The sequence below is a fragment of the Drosophila virilis genome, chromosome 4 (genome assembly GCF_030788295.1).
Source record: "Drosophila virilis strain 15010-1051.87 chromosome 4, Dvir_AGI_RSII-ME, whole genome shotgun sequence".
NCBI lineage: Eukaryota > Metazoa > Arthropoda > Insecta > Diptera > Drosophilidae > Drosophila > Drosophila virilis.
This window is the reverse complement of record NC_091546.1, coordinates 24,880,307-24,898,707: the sequence shown is the minus strand read 5'-3', so window position 1 is coordinate 24,898,707 and position 18,401 is coordinate 24,880,307. Positions and strand designations below refer to the sequence as shown.

General features: G+C 35.8%; 1 long non-coding RNA gene across 2 annotated transcripts; it reads right to left on the bottom strand.

The window, feature by feature from the left end:
* On the bottom strand, window positions 1–1,318 carry LOC138911257 (uncharacterized). 2 transcript variants are annotated; one of them, XR_011416718.1, is made up of 3 exons: window positions 1,234–1,318; window positions 840–1,172; window positions 1–793 (listed from the first exon to the last, which is right to left on the bottom strand). It is a non-coding gene; the product is annotated as an uncharacterized lncRNA (long non-coding RNA). The 2 variants fall into 2 exon arrangements; XR_011416717.1 differs by having other exon boundaries at window positions 1–1,012; window positions 1,094–1,172.
* Window positions 1,319–18,401: the final 17,083 nt, after the last annotated feature.

The window sequence follows — 18,401 nt, the reverse complement described above, 5'->3', positions numbered from 1 at the left end:
AATTAATAATAAAGAAATAACATAAATATACGCATTAATATGCTATAAAATAAAATATACTGTATATTCTTTATCCTAATCTACCTTATTTGGGCCAAGCTTTTTAGCTGGTATCAGTAAATTAAGCCGCTTCCATTACACTCTGAAGTCGATCGGATGAAAAACTCAGTTATTTTATAAGGCCGACATTTGAAAATAGTTTTCAGGGCTGGGTCGCAACATATATAACCTCTGACGTCTATTTTTCCTATGCAGGCTGTGCTAAATTCTTTAAATGTATTGATAGGATATCTCGTTGTCGTCTCGTATCAGTAGCGAGGGATTCTTATAGAAATTTCCATAACTCTGAAAGTTTACTCGAAAATGGGCGCTCAGTTTTTTCATCTGCTTGTTGTTGGCTGGTTTGCCAGCACGTGCCGTGGATTGGAGGATTCTGGGCGTCTTTTTGCCAGTGCGGCTGCCAGACTTTATTGGCGTCTGACTCAAATTGCGCTAGCTTTAAAGCAGTCGCAATGTGCTTAAGTCAAGCGTTTTATAGGCTCACAAAACTGTTCTGAGCATGCAAAAACCACAATCTTACCCCGTTGGGCCCTCTGCACATGCACATGCAGTTCGGGCTCTGGGGCCGTGTAAATGATGCCATCCTCCCCGCAAACCCGCAGCACCAGCAGCAGCAGCAGCAGGAGCCACAGCCGCAGCTGGTTTTGGTTGCTGGCCCGACTGTCCTTGCATGTCCTGTGCTGGCTACTGTGCATGGTGCATGGTTTGGTGATACATCCGCTTTGGCTGCTTGCTGCAATGTGCAATGTCAGCTTTGACTTGATCCTTATTCGGCTTACCTTGGCCCCGGTGAGCTGCCAACTGTGGTTTTAGCTCTCCATTGCCATTACCACTGTCATTGATGTAACTAGTTGTTATTATTGCTGCATCCTTCTGCTCAAATCTTTGCCTCTGTCTCTTATTTCCGTTTGCATTTTGCTCTGATTGCTTCTGCGTAATCCTTTATTTGTTTCTGTATATTGTTTCTTGTAAGTCGCATTTTACATATACTTCTTATTTGGCTAAAGATTTTGACTGTTTTTTGTATGCTTACGTCAGATTTATATGCGCGCTGTGATTTATTGGCACGTATATTATCTTTTTCCCCTTTTTGTCTGCCAGAAAATTGAATTCTGTAAGTTATGACGGTCAATTTTTATATTGGCTGAAATTTTTTCGTGAAAATATATCTACCTTTAATCTATGAGGGTAAAATGTTGATTTAAATGGGCTTGTGAGTTTGTAATTTAAATTTTCAAGTGTCAGAAATAAATTCAAGGATTTACGTATATGGATATAAATAATTTAATTTATGATAAAACAGTTTTTTTTTAATTTTATATCCAACATTGACTTGAATCGAACCGCTGTAATTTATTATTAGGTTTTGCAAACTTGATTGGAACTCAGCTTATTTGAAAATCTCTTGAAAATTGCTGATTTCCATTAAAGAAATAGTTTGTTAGCACAAAGAAGCTTTATACTTAGCTATGACAATTTTGTTCAGTCATATAATACGAAGAATATTGTTATCGATTTACTTAATTGCAGCAAAGGACAATTACTTTGTTTTATTATTTCCAACTAATTGCTTTGATGCTTAATTGAATATATCACATGTTTTTCTAGGAACTTTGTTGTATTCCACCTGTTTGATAGCTCTTGGGCTCCGTTTCTGCTTGGCATTTATTTGCTTGTGTTTGTATTTGCCTTTAATATCTTTGACTTTTTCCCAAGCTTACACAGTCTTATCATGTATTCCCATTCCAACATATCAACAGTATTTTTCTGTCTATCTAGTTCACTTAGTCGTCCTGCTCTTATTTGTGTTCTAGTTTTCACTGGCACCATGGCAAGAGGTCCTTGAAGCGTAATTACTATCGATTGCTGACAATGACTTAGGAATATTACAAATGCTTACACACACCCATTTCAGTCAAGACGCCTACACACACACGCACACACACACAGACACATTGAAATCATATACATTGAAACACATTTACGCTTACTGTGCGTAATTGTATTATTTTTCTTCTTTTTTTCTTTTTTTTTGCTTTTCAGACGATGCATTTGGTTATGTCATCGGCAACAGATGCAGCTACACGTACAGAAAGGCAGATACAGATATAAGATTCGAGAGACAGATGGATGGATGCGAATGCTGTCGCTGCTGTCTTTGCCTCGCAATTTGTCGCCTAATATGAGAATTAGGCACTGTCAAGTGAAATGCGGACAAAAGGGAAATTTGATTTGCCACGGGGCGGGCCTAGGCCAAATCACGTCATCAAAAGCGCCTTGCATCATGGCCAGCCAGCCTCTACTTAGTGGGTCCGCATCGAATTTGACCACAAAAGTTAATTTGCCCAAAGCGACTGAGACACAGTTGGGCACATGGACGAGCGCTGGCATTGACACTGGCACAGACGAACAGTCATTTGCGTCAGCCATCCGTCCTGGCAGCTGACAGAAAATTCAATTTGAAAATTGTTGCTGTTATTGTTGTGTTGTTGCCGGGAGGAACGAGGGGCCAGCAGCCAAATGGGTGCAGCTGTTGGCAACATCAACGCCATCAGAGGCAGCCACGAGCCAATCTCTCGGCGGGCAACTTTATTTAAATTTAGTCAGCGGTTCAGCTAGATTTCAATCAAATACAATAAAATACAATAAAATAAAATAAAACTTAAATTAGTAAAGCCCATTCCTGCAACTGAAAGTTAGCGCATTGGAATTCAATTTATTTTTAAATAAAAGTCAATAAGAAAGAAGAAACTAGTTAAACACAATAGATTTTATATTAATAAGTATAAATAAGTACACACATTTATATTCTACCTACATATTTGGCCATAAAAATGGGCGCAATATTTTATTTCGGATTGCTTTTTCGCACTTTTACAATCAGACAAATTGACCTTGTAACAAATATGCACAAATTGCAAACGCCGGCGACAACAACAACAACAACAACAACAGCAACAACAACATCCAGCTACAAAAAATTGAGCACAATCCACACGACAACGTCGTTTATATGTATCTATAGAAGTAGATTTTGTGCGAGGCGCTAGTTTTAATGCTTACATAAAGTAGCGTGTCGAAAAGCTGAATAGAACAACAAAATTAAATCACAAAAGAAACCGAGTTAAGCAACGTCGAGTCGCAAATACCCTGGAATATAGTACAAAAACTGAGCTACATTAGCTATCAAATAAGAGATTTATTAAAGCTTATGAAATTATATTATCAACAAATGCAAATTTTCACAATTATTGTTGCAGTATTTTTAACTAATACAGATTTAAGAAACATATTTTAATTTTAATTGGGTTGATAAACAGAGGAAAGGCAAATTTAAAGTATATCAATTTGGAAATATCGGAATATATTTTATACCTGCTAATGGAATTGAATTAAAGATACAAAATCAGCAGAAAGTGTTACTACCCTGAATTAGAATAAGGCGAAGCATTTCAAAAAGTTACTCTGCCAAGTCAACTTTTTAATCTATTTTAGCATTTGGGATTAGAATGAGTTGAGTTTGATTTAAATCTATGACAGTTTCGGGAGGGAAGTTGTAAGTAATGTGGTTCAAGGTACGTTTCAATTGTCAGAAACGCCCAGTTATAATTGCTAAGGGTTGTTACTTTAAAAATAACTTTCAGGCCAAGGCATTTATGGATAAATGTTTGTAAAATCAATTTCTGTTAGATTAAGTTTGATTACAATTTGTGAATAAACTGAATAATATATCCTGCAAACTATCATATTTTTGTTTTGTTCCGTAGTCGAGCTGAGTCGATAATGCCATGTTCATCCTGCCTGCTTTTCTAGCATTAACCGGTTGGTTTTAGAATTGCATCATTGAATTGAATTTTTAAAACTTGATTTTTCTTCCCTGTCAGTTTACGTTAACAAATGCATTAGTTACTAGCTGTCATGTGACTCAGACGCCTTTGAACTCCTTCTCGTCTTTGTAATCTAAACTATTTTCATATGTATTTTCTTTTAGTACATTTTATTGGCAAAATAGAAAACCAAATCCCTGCTTTTCCCGATATTGTACACTCAATTCCACATAATTTCTATGCTTTTATTGTCAAATAATTATATACTCTGTCTGTCTTACTCTGCCTCTATTTCTTATATTATGTGTATTAATTTACACTTAATCAGTTAAGTGTCTATCCATACCACACAAAATTCCCATTTTTTCAATTAGAGTTTGATTGTATCTACTTAAATAATGATATAAATACATTTGGATTTCAACTCTAGTTACTTAATCTAAATGAAAATCAGTTGCCAGTTGAATTTGGCTCTCAACTAAGTTTTCACTTAACAGCACTTAGCTTAAATCCAATCAAGTCAAATGTCAATTTCGCCAGTCAACTCGGCGTATGAGTAATGCAGTCTAATTAATTACATATACGCATTTAAATAAAGTCCCAAGGACAACAATGCCAACAAAAAGCAACAACAGTTTGGAATTGAGCAAATGTCACTATAAAAATAACGAAATGAGCTCCAGGTACTCAAAGTACGCTTTAGAGCAACACAGAAAAATCAAGAATATTTCAGAGTATAAAATAAACAGAGCATTCTTTACTGGAAGCTGCACTCGCTGTCTGGCTGGCTGGCGAGCTGGTCAGGTAATGCGGTGGGGGTTGGTGCAACTGTCTGGAACTTGTTGGGAGCTACCCACAACTACGCAGCCCAACATGACACCGCAGCAGTGGGGCGCATATTTCACATTTTTAAGCTGCAGTTCACGAAAGGCTTCTAGTGAAGTCTTCTGGTGTATGTCTTAACCAGAAATTTGTTATTAAGTGCCCGGCACTTAAGTGTCGTTTAGGTTTGCGAAACGCGGCCTCGAACCGAGTCGCTGCGAAATATGAATATTTCATGTAAGGGCGAAGCGAATGTCAAACCAAAGAGTTGATAGACAATGCTAATACATACATTAAGTTCATTTTGATAATATCAATTGATTGTGAGAATGAATGTATGTCTTATCTATTTGTTAGGGATTTTTAAAAGATGATTTTATTATATTCAAGATGCTTTTTAAGCACTTCATTAAATATACACTAAGCTACGGGATAAAACGTTCCCTATCCCAACATATATACTTATTTATATACAAATATGTACTCATCCGTAAACTCATACACACACACACGACATTGCTTGATTGCCGTCTATTAGTAGGAAGAAGATAGATCTTTAGACATACAGCCAAACAGAAACACAATTTGAGCAGCGGGTAGGAGAAAATATACGACAAAGAAATATGAATAGAATTGAGGAAATGGAGAGAAAATAAATTACAGCGCATAAAAACTAATTTTTAGATAAAGGAAAGCATACGATTGTTTAGAATAATTGCAATAATAACGAGAAATACAAGTTAAATAATTCAATTGTAATGTTTTTTTCCGAATTTGCTCTCAGAAATATTACAGCCCTTTAAAGGTTCAATGTACGATGCGACAATCAAAGCCGGGTTATGAAAAGATTGTAATCCAACAACGGGATTAAAATTAGATAGGGTTTGAATAAAGACCTTGCTGTGAGACCATGATGGTCTCTGGTGAAAAGAACAAGCTAACTTTATAAGGTATAAAAATGGAGAATTAAGTGCATTCGAAAACGATAAAAACGAATGGTCTGATAAAGACGACAAAGTGGCTCGTGGTACGTTCCATAAATGCACGGATATGCAGAACACTCATATATATCAGCTATTGTGTCTCTCTGAAGTTCCGAGACGTGTAAAATTTCGTGATCTCTAGGAGATATTGCTCGATGTTTTCGTGTACAAGGAGAACCTACCTATCAATAGCTCAAATCTATAGACCTAAAGTCTCAGGCAAACGTATAAACAGACAAACGGACTTGGCTCGATCGTCTCGACTTAGAATATGTGTACCTTTGAAGTCGGAGAAGCGTCTTTCTGGCTCTAACGTACTTTGCACTTTATTCCCCTAACCGAAGCCTCGATCTGTATGTCTGATGCCAGCTGTCTCTTCTTGACATTATTCTACACCAGTTTTTAGAAAATGCCCACTGTGCGTGCTAAAGCAACAACTACTGCAATTTATACAATAACATTTTTGCGCGACATTTCTTATATACAAACGTATTTCTCAACTCAACGTGAGCGTCATACAAAAGAGCACCAAAAACGAAAAGCAAAATATATACATATGCCAGTAAATAAATAAGACACAGTCGAGAACCGAGAGTCGAGACTGGGGACTGAGTGCAAAATTGTAATGTCAGCCAGTCAAACAGCAATTCCAGCAGGTCTTCATAATGAATTCATATGCGACAAGTGTATCTTTGGATCTGTGTGTATGCGTGTGTGTGTGTGTGTGTGTGTAGCTGGGAGTGTGTGTTTGGGGCAAGTTATGCCGGCCAAGCTGAACTCACAACATTCGATGCCATTTTTGGCAAATTGCAAGTTACGCACTCATGTGTTGAAATGTTTAGTTGCTTTTTATTTTTTATTTGTTTTATTTTTGTTTTGATTTTGTATAATGTTGAATTTTTTGTGTCACTCTGCCCACGGCAAACAAAAAATCGAAATGCGAAATTTCCAAGATACTCGACCACATTTCTGACAGACATTGTAGGCGTGCATTTGAAATATTTGTGGCGCAACTCGAAGCACTTATTTAAGCAACAATAATTGCACGCCAGTCAACTGCAATTCCGACTGCGAATTCTGGCACAAACCCAGTCGCGGTCACAAATCAAAAGTAACTGTCTCCCCACGGCCCCCACAACCCACTCGAAGACCATGAACTTTGAGTAAAATAACGCGTCCGTTTACAAATCGCTGCCCATTTTGTTTAAACAAATACTCTATAATTGACAATTGCAACAGATATAGGTTTATATATTATAGTAATAATAAAACTAATAGAAAAATGGAAATTAACTCAGATATGAAGAGACAGAGTCGTAATCCATATTAATAATAAAGGTTAAACAAAGTAATTTTTTAATGAATAAAAATTAAATAATAAAATATAATCTGTACATGTATTTTAAGAAGAGCTGTGCCTGTTTATCGATATTTATCAATATTACAAAAAGGACTTCAAATGCGCGTAACTCACATGTCACATTTAGAGGGCTCTTACATATTAATTATATTTATACATTTAATTATATTTTTAAAATAGGAATTGTGTATATACTTATATATTTGTTGCCACACTATGCCCATTTCGGCTTGTGGATTTCTTGGTTAGCTGATAACCAAACTCCACTTCAATCAACAAAAAACAAACAAAACTTTTTCATTTGTTTTCTTTTGCGCACTTTAGACGGGTTTTCAGTAGACGGCGTTACATTTAATCTAATCTAAGGCAAATAAAATCCAACACACACGCACACTCCAACGTGCGTGTGTATGTGTGTGTAGATAGCTTGGCTTAGATATGATTTTGGTTTGTTGCTTTTGTGGGCGTTAAAGTGGCGCCGTGTTCTGTATTCGTTTCTGTTTTTGCTGTTTGGCCTACTCAATTTTGCCAGCTTGGACTGCAAGCGTTGAAAGTGTTAAAAGTTTGAGAGATTGTTTTTTAAATGGAATATAATTATGGAATATACATATAAAAAAGCGGCATGTGAAGAATTGAATGGGTCGGCAAAAGTTAAAGCCTATGAGAACCGACTGACTATAAATTCGTGCCAGCTCGCGTTGCCTGCAATAGGAAATCGACCCTGAACTGGCAAGCTGCAGCAACACCCGACCATAGGTAGGCCCACCCTCACCCTCTCTCTTCCTCTCTCTCTCTCTCTATCTCTCTCGCACACAACTCACTGCTTACCACATTTCAATTTCCGTTTTGTTTTACGGCTGAAAGCATCAATTTTCATTTTATTGATTTCGATTTTTATTGTCAACAACAACAACAACAACAACTTTCCACTGTGTTGACGGCAAATGGAAAACAGCAAACGCTGAAATGTAAATGCTAGTTAAATTACAATAGTAACAACAATCACAAAGCCAACGGCAGCAATCGCCAAATGATTTTCATCTGCGTCATAAATGACCGAAAAAATCCAAGCTAAGCGGGTTTTGTATTTATGCCGTGGGCTGCATCCATTCCAGCTACCAAATACGAGCTCAACCTATTGATTTTGGCATTTTTCTGGCTGCCACTCGCAAACTTTATACTATAGAGACATGTTCAAGGACAGATCTAGGCAAAATATTGCCTTTTGGCGCCTCATATTCAATTACAAACTTTCGGCTATTTACTGTCATTTGCATTTTCTTTTAATTTCGCTCACATTTTCTTTATCAGAGCATTTGGCGGAAATGGTTATCCGTCTGTTTTCCATTTTGCAGCTCGTCCATTCAGTCACTCGCCCATGCCTGACCATGACAACCCGCCCCAGGCGTACTGCGATTGTTAAGAAGATTAGCGCAGCCGGCAGCCACTTTGGCTTCGTTGTTGATATGCAAAATGTTTCCCTCTGATTGCTATATACAGGCAAATACATATATATATCTAGATACTGACATTTTACCAAAAGAGCCGAATAGAAAAGTAATTATTTCTTTATAAAAACAAAAAACAAACGTACAAAAAAACGCATTCCGAAAGGGTTAATCCAACAAATGACAACCTTCTCTATTATTGACTGACTGAAAAGTGACCTGATTAAAAATTATCAACTAACAAGAAACGGCTAGCCTTAGCTCTAGCCAACATTTTTTGATGGACATCTTTAAAGCTTCTTGCTGGACTGAAATGAACTGAACAACCTAAGCTAAACTCATAGCCAAGTCAAGCTTATCAATAAACGAAAACTCGACCTCTTGCTCTGTTTATTGGAACAGCAGGCATCTGATAAAAATAGCTGTCGAGTGGGCACTTGTTTATATTAATGGGTAATTTGTTGCCTTTTATGGGAGCGCTAGTTGGAAATTTATTATAATTGTGCTCGCCCTTTTTATGCCGCATAATCACAGCTAATCAAACGCATTACTCATGTGCCCATTAAATGCAAGCAACATCAAAAATAAAGAATTATTGAACAAATATGTGTTCAACAAACTGCGCTTAACAGCTGAGCATGTGAGATGAAGCCGTTGAAGAAGCGCTCATATCGAACGTCCACTTAGCGCTAATGTATTTAGTTTCAAGGATAAACGAAAGGATAACAGCTAACTGGGTGGGCACGTGGCCACCAGAGGGGGCTGGATCCTACCCGTTTTGGTCAAGGATTTTGAGGTGTGTTTGCTCACTGGCGCGCTACATCGCCACATCGCCAGTGTATGTCAGTTTGTTGGCTCGCTAGTTGACATTACGCATACGCCGCGTGTGGCAGCGAGGAGCGCGACGCATATTGATTCGATGTCGTTGCGGCGTTTAACATTTTATAGAGCAACCACATCAAAATAATTGACTTAATTAAGTATGCAAACGTTCAATATGTGGCCTACCAATGCCAACACCGCACCATAGTGCCCAGCGGCCCGCCTTGCTCCTTGTTCATTGATTTATTATCAGCCGACACGGCTGGCAACATTTTTCATCCTGACGCCAGCACGGGCAGCCGCTAACAGGCTGCACACCTGTGTAAATCAAATAAAACTGCCAGCGAGCAAAGTTTAACCTTTGCTTCATTTGTTAAACGAATCCGTATGCGAATCCTGAGCAGCAAGCTGCGCAGAAGGTCGCTTCGCCAAGGCCAACGCCTAAGCTGAAACTGTGCGCTATCCTTTTGGAAATTCCATACCTATAATGGGGTAGGCTGCCGCTTGGCTTTATTTGCCTGTAATTGCTGAATCTTTGCGCCTCAAATTGGCAACGAAAGTAATCGGGCAGAGCGCGTCTTTGTTGAATAATTGAACAATGTCGGTGCACTCATAAATAGGATAGATAGGGTTTGAATGGGGTTAGCTTAATGGGTTTGAATGATTCGAACTAGGCAACTCTATATGAACAGCAAAATTCTAGGCTCTGTTTAATATTTAATATATGTAGTTTCATTTGAATGCTTTTGTTATTATTGATATTATAATATATAGAATTTGTTTGGTGCACTAAGGCAACAAAATATCTATAGTAGGGCTTGTCCAACAGTTCAAGTAAGACAAATGCCAGTCCTTATATAAAGAATATTCTATTCTAACTCTTAGATACTCAAGTACTACACCGAAGTAGAAAAATGCTGAAATAGATTCCTCTGGATCATACATATTTTACACGTGTGTGATACAATCGAGTTAGAGCACATGGCTCGCAGTGTGCTGCTATTTTAGCTGTTCCCATTATGAATTCTATTTTCGTTGCGTATTAATAGAATTCATGTGCATTTACTAATTTAGTACGCATATTTTTGAATCTATTGACGTGTGTGGCCTGGCTTGAATTGTCGCTGTCATTTGTTGTTGTTCTTATTATTGTTGCTGTTGACTGTCAGTTTCAGTGGCTTCATGCGGTTCAATGAGTTTTATTCGAGTGACGCGAGCAAATGTCTGTAGCAGGAGATGCGTGAAAGACTTACACAAACTCGTACACGTTTGTGGTGTACTCGTAATTCGTGAGCGAACGCTGGGGTCCATTAATATTCATGAGCAATTTAAAAAGACGATTACATTTAATGGCCTGCGATTCTATAAGGTTCCCAAATAAATTCTCAAATTCTCCCGTTAGCTGAAAAATGTTATGCCACACTTTTAAATTTAATATGAAATATTCTATTCTAAGCTGTGAATGTTAAGTAAAGTGCACTGAATGTATTAGATTAGTCAATCAGGCATTTGAGCAGAGCTCATGTTGTTTGTAATTTAGTCAAACATTTGAATTCGAACTAATTATTTACAGATTATAAATACCTGAGAAGTAAACCTGTGATTTCTGAATAATATATAATGTATAGTACATAAATATTATATCGAAACAAATATAAATAATATTATCAGTTTAATTGCCTCTTTTTACTCTGCATAAATCAGCATCAGATTAAATTAAATGATCCGCAATTATTTTTTTTAATTAGTCTGGAAACAGAATTACATCGCTTTTAAGCCTCATTAAGATTTTGAATTAAATTAAATTAACTCTATAACACCAGCCCACACGTCAAGCTACATCATCTTATCTAATGAAAAAAAAATAAAAAATCCGCTTCTGAATCACTAGAAACCTGTTCACAGCCAAAATTGCTTCGAGCTTTATTTCAGATCATAATAAATTTATAAATCTCATTGCAAATAGATTTTAATAAGCTCTGGAAGCTTAGGAATTTCAAGCTGCCCTTATGCAAATATATAGCTCAAACCTAATAGATTTCTTCAGAATGTATAAAGATAACATATACCAAAAACGTAGCAAAAACTAAGATCCTAAAATTTAAATCCTAAGATCTCATTATATAGATATTGATTTTAGGAATTACCTTAAATTACATTAAATAAATATTGCTCAAATTCTTCGTATTTTTTGGCTTTTCTGTAAATAAAGGACAATCAACTTGAAATTTAATAGCCACGCGCCTGTCGCCAATCAATGCACGAGAATCCTCAGAAATCTGAAGACTGAGAAGGCTAATTAATGTATAATTTTAAAATATTTTCAACAATTTAACAGTGAGCTCATTCAGCGACTGAAAAAAAAAAAACAAAACAAAACGAAATCCACGCCCCAATTAAAAGACGGCAAACACCGTCGAAGCTGTGGCACAGAGTACAGCAAATCAAATTATGGGAAACACGTTTACCGTTTTAAGAGCTTGAGTATTCGAGATCTACTCGAGGCAATTACGGCGACATCGGCGAACCTCAGACAGCGGGGGTCGGAACGCCAACGCGGCGTATGAGTGCTATATGTCATTGCGTTTATCTTCATTTGCGAAATACTTTTGAGAAATTCTCAACAAGACATCTGTAGACCCGCCAGATACATACTGCTTGCATGTGTCGACACTGCGATATCTCGAAATAGTCGCGTGTTAACATCATTCGTAATTAAAACAAGAATCAAGAGTGCAAGATTGACTAGCAGATACCTTGCACCCTGGGGGAGCCAGAAAACGGAATTTTACCTAAAATAAAAGTAACATAATCCTGCAATACTTGCATAACATCGAATAAATCGTTTTTGGTCAATTCTAACTACACGAAAAAACAGGAATTCATCAGAGAATTTATGCTTTAAATACTGAGCAGATCAATATACTTAATTGCATTGACCAGATATAAGGTTGTGCATATATTAAGAGCTGCAATATAGGTCCTGAGTCAGATCCAAGTATCTTACTCTAATAACCCAGAGATTAATCAAAGAAACTAGTTCAGCTATAAAATAAATGTATATTTAATTAATATAAATATTGTTCCCTTTGTGATACCAATATATTATCCCATTTTATACCAATTTTCAACCTTTAAGCCCATGCATACAGGGCATAAAAAGTACCTAAGGATATTTAAAGTATATAAGTCTAAATCCATAGGAAAACTTAAACTTAAAATTTTCCATGCCGTGTTTTGTTGATTATTCTATGCATTTCAATTTACCTTTACCCTGTCTCTTATTTTAATTGCATTTCGGTTTGGCTTTCTGTTTGATTTTGCTAAATAATCACAAATTAATTGAATTGGCTTTTTTACCGTCTTTATCGCAAGCCCCAAAACTCCAACCTCCAACAATTCTTGCCCTCATCCTCGCCTCCGATTGCCGGCCCGCAGCAACTTTTGCCTTGCCAAAGTGCAAACAATTGTAATTTGCCATTGCCATTACATTTATCTGCTTTCTTTTAACCATGTTTGATATTTTTGTTGTTTCTAGCTTTCGGCCACGGGCCTTAATTAGTGGCCCACACCTGACGATTGCCAGGACCGAACTGTGCCGGACTCTGAGCTCTGTTCTTTATTTTGTACCACGACGCAAATTATTTTGATTAACATTTGTCGGAATGAGTCAGCGGTTTTTGGTTTCTATGGATGAGAATACAACCGAGCCGACAAAGTATTTTCATAGCTTAAAGCTGGATATTTATGTCTTTAAACTTTTGTGCTATATAAATTAAATATTATTTTTTATCTACAAATTCTCTACATCAACAATACAAGCTTTATACTTATTTGATATGAATATCATTTGCCATGCAAAATCGGGCCCCACAAACAGTAAAAAAGTGAATAACAAAAAGAAATATAAATTTTTTAGCGAGGCATAAAATAAAAAATAGGACAACGGAAATTTGCATCAAATACAAAATGTAATATAGCAAAAAAAAAAAATGTTCATACTAATTCGAATAAAATGTTGCCATCAACCGCAAAATGAATTGTATAATAATTTAATGACACTCAATAAAATTGAAATACACGCAGATGTATATAGATACGTGGCATTAAATTTGAAGCAAGCCAATGCCACAAATGCCATAACATTTCATACACACGCATATATTTATATTTACTATATTTAACCGTATATGTATGATTTATATACGCATGCATGTGTGTTCATATTCCTAAGCTCAGCAGGCGGGGCCGCCTACGCAATGAACTGGCGCAAAATAAACACACGTGTGAACATGAATCGAATGGCTGGCCAAAAGATGCGCTGCAGATACAATCGCACAGATACAAAGATATCGGTGGATGCCCACATATACGAATATATATGAGAGATACATTGAGTGAACGAAGAAATCAGCGCGAAATTGACGTAATTGTCACAATTTTTTTTTGGCCAGCCGACGATTTGTGTGCGCCAATTGTTTGTGTATTTGGAGCTCTGACGACAAATAAATAAGTAAAGTTAAATTTGACTTTAACGAACTGTCAAAAACAAATCAAGAACTGACAGCTGCTTACAGTTTCAAAAGAACTAAAGACATTAGTTTATTTAAGTGGATTTATCGAAGTGAATATAAATTATTTCAGTTGTATATAGTTCAATACACTTGAAGAATATGCTGATTAATTGTTTTTATTTATTACTTCTTAACTATTTGCAATTTATAAAAGCTTTGAAATATGTTAAAAGTCTGCTTAGTTTCATGAAATTCAGCTGCTGGGCAACACTGGCAAGAATATTTTGTCAGAGATTTTTCACGGCTATACAGCACTGAAATGTAGAGGACATATCATTCAAAATTATTGACACTGTTGAAATTTAAAATTTAAATTGTGCTATTTGAAAAAAACATACTGAAAATTAGATCAAACTACTACAACTAACTATTCGGCATTGACAACACTATGCACGCCAGCGATATGTGTTGGTAGTTTAATCGAGGAAAGCTCCACTGTACCACTAAAATCTTTGCTTGAGTGGGTGGGTTAGGTACTTTGGAGATGGCGCAGGCGCATTGCCAAACATTTTAATAAGAGCAAATGACTGACTGACAAATGGCAACAAGTAATTCTTGTCGCTGTAGACGTTGTTGTTTTTGGTATGCTGCGACTTGTGTCAGCTTTGTCCTCCCCATCAATTAACACCACTTTGCTACACACGCACATGGGCGACACAAATAAATTGGGCAAACAGAAACACAAAGCGACAGCCAGACAACAAGTCGGATTTTATGTCTATGCACTAATCAGTGGACCCAGCGAGATGAGTATTATCAGCACCCACTCCACGAATTGAAATAAATTATAAATAAATTAGCGCGTCAGCTATAAATTTACAATTTACAAACATATAAAAATATAGTATGCGATTTTGTAGATTAAATTACCCGGCTTTGTTAAATATGGCAGACACCTGCAAAATTGTAATCAATAAGGAACTGTTAATTGATTATTAATATTTTCAACTTTTGTGTTGATAATTTAGTTTATTAGCAGCTATCAGAAAACATATATTTTTACGTGTGCCTTAAAAAACCAGTAATAATTTCTGACCAATTCGAATGACAAATGATTTTTGTTAATCTTTGGCTTTTGTTTAGATTTAAGAAAATTACTCATACGCACTGTTTACTCAATTTGAGAATGTTTTAAGCTGTCAAAACATTTTTTTTTTTAATTTGGAACGCTTTGAGTTATAATTAGCCATATTTATAGAAGAACATTTTAGTACATTTTCACTCAACGCGCCAAACACATGAGTCAAAAATGTTCCAAAATTTTCCCATCTAAAATAAGCCTAAGTAGGTTTTATATTTGTTTATTATTTCCGATTTGGCAATAGTCTGTATTTTTGTTTCGGTTTTCTTGCAAGTCAATCAGATTTATGGTTATTGTATTATAAAATATTTTTTTACATTCCAAAAAGACAGTATAACAGTTAAAAGAGTCATATTTATATAAAACATTAAAGATCCATACTAGTTGATATTCTTTGCAAACATAATTTTTAATGTCTTTCATTTAAGATCATATACTACAGATATATAGCTAAATTTATATGTCAAGCAAACTATTTTAATGAAATTAAAGAAAAAATTTTTGTTTTAGATCGTCAGCTATTTTCAGCATTTTGTTTCGAGCATTATGACACAACATAAAAATGTGTATTTTTAATATATATATTTATATATATATTCATTTGTTAAATATAAATATGCATATATAGTGTGTGTTTTTTAATTTGTATACCCTGCACTCATTGAAAACTGGTTAATTATGTCCTTGAACACTTAATGAAAAATTTAACGATGTTCAGCATTGCCAAATATCTGCAAGGGTATTTTATTTTGTCCATTTATATTTATAAATTGTTTCATTGCTCAACTCATTGAGTTTAATTTACTTAAATTATGTCAATTAATGGACGCGGACTTTCTTTTCTCGCTACCTGAACGTGCTCCTTGAACTCCATTTGGCTTTAGCTCGTTTGTTTTTATCTAATTAACAACTGGCTCCGTCTTATATTTTCCGCTGGCTGAAAGCCGAAATCAGTTAAATAATTGCAATAATTAAAATGCACAATACAATTCAGCTGGAGCCCATAAAACCGAGCTGTAGAAATCGAAAAAAAAAAGAGAACAAAACAAATTTTACAAAATCATTTTTACGAGTCCGGAGTGCAACGGATGCAGCAGCCAACAGCCACGCCCAGCAAGAAGGCGGGAGTGGCGGCATTTTGTGTGTGCAGCCATTTGGAAAATGAAATCAGAAATCGCTTGAACAATCAGCCAACCAGCCAAACCAGTCGCTGTCTCAGTCCCAGTCTGGCTGACTCAGCTGAACTAACGTAACGGCCCCGGGAACAGGGGCATACCGTGCAGGCTATTTGGCCCACTCTCTGGGCAGCTGTTGTCGGTGCATCATGCCAAATGAAAATGAGCATTGACAGCTTGTAGTAGCACATGCACTGAAAAAAACACAACACACACAGACACACGCAGAGAACTGCCAACAGAATCAGAGCAGAGAACAAATTATTTCGTTTATCAATTGCATTTAACAATGGCATGTTAATAATTAACTCAAATCAACCAGTTTATTTATAGGTAATGCTGTGGTATACCCAGTAAACAGGGAATGCTTTAGCATGGGTGTTCCTAGAAATAAAAAGCGGACAAGGTTTATTTAAACAATTCTCAAAGCCTAAAAAAAGAGCTTTGAATCCGGAAAATATACTAAATGTTTTTGAATTATAAGCATATTTAGCTACAGGGCATCTTTGAGTCGATTGACTTAGTCTAGTTTATATTTAAATAAGCTGTTGAGTTACGAAACGTCGTGTGAAGCCCAGTGAATAGCAGCTCAAATGTAACTGACAGTGGAAATAGTCCAATAATTGCCTGTTCAATTCGTGGCATGTGCGAAATGCATTTATATAATTATATAGGTTTGCTGGAAAGCATTATTTTATAATTAAAATATCATTAAATGATGAACGCATCAATGTGACAGCCCAGTTAAATTCTTAGCATTACTTCGTTTAACTTGCAATTATATGAATATCAATCATTAGCAGAAATTTCCTTTAAAATTATGCCAAATAACTTTAACTAATATTTATTCCCACAATGTTCCCAATTTGTTTGCTCTGCTGACGTGATATGCTTTTTTGATTTTTTGACACAAACACGTCGAAAATACACGCCCACATCTATTATTCAGAGTTGGGCAAGTGTCATGTTTTATTTTGTGACACAAACTCGCAATACTTAGATGAAGCATAAAATATTAACTAATATATGATTTGTTCACACTATTCCCGAAGCTATTCTCCAAATAGATTAAATATATGTTTTAAATAAAACAAAAATGTAGCTTATCAAAAAACTGTTTCAAATTAAAACCGAGTGTTGCACCATTAGACATGATCTATTCCCATTCCTTTTCCTTGCCCACATCACTATAAATTTTAATATATTTCTTCAAGAGCATTTTTTTTGCAATTTGTTTTAATTGCTACTTTAAATAGACTGAACATGGCACCTTAAATGTTTACACAGGTGCCAATGGCTTATGAAAATATGAATTATAAATAAAAATTCCGCATTAAGTCAGGCAATATATTTAAAATTTTAATTTTCTTAAAATTATCTTCACCAAAGAGTGCCTTTCAATGTGCCATGTAAATCATGCCCAATGCAGACAATTTTCTTATTTATAAATGTTGAAATAAATGATGTGAAAAATATTAAAAACAAATATACACATGCGAATATGGCATTTGTAGTAGCCGAAATGATATTTGCTTTGCTTATTTTGCTGGCCGCCAAGCTAGTCAATAAACGTATATGTTGCCATAATGCCAGTTGTTTATGTTTCCGCAAAATATATAATTATTATATGTGTATACATGATTCTTATAAATCCTTATGGATTAGGTATAAGTTTTGCATGCTCTTCAAGTCGGGCCATCTGCTGTTATGTTTGTTTTTCATATTGCATAGCTGATGTTTGGCTCGTTCTTATGACCAATAAATAAAGTTTATGTTTTTGCCCGTTTCCCCCAATAAAAACCTATGCCTGTGTGTGCGTAAGCATCAGCATTAATTTTAAGAAATTTCCACAGACACAGACAGTATGATTTAAGACTTATTCACTTACCAACTTGAAATTTTCCTTTAATTATTGTTGCAAATATATTGTTGCCACTCCTTAGCAAGTCGGCATGCATACAAATTTTTCATTACAAAAACTGGGCTGGGCCTGGGTGCCTAATTGGTGAGACAGAGACACATTATTAAGTTTTTTCCACTGCTGGCCGAATCTGCAAAACAGGCTACATACTTAGAGGTTGTCGTCCGGCTCAATGCAAAAAATGTATCTAAAGAAGTAAAAATGTTGCAGTCGGGTCTATCCGACAAAGTTATACTCCGAAACGCCAAATTTATTAAGAAATATCGTTTTTATTGGTCTCACCTTCAAAGGAGCTTATTAACCGTATTCAATTCATGTTCTTAATTCT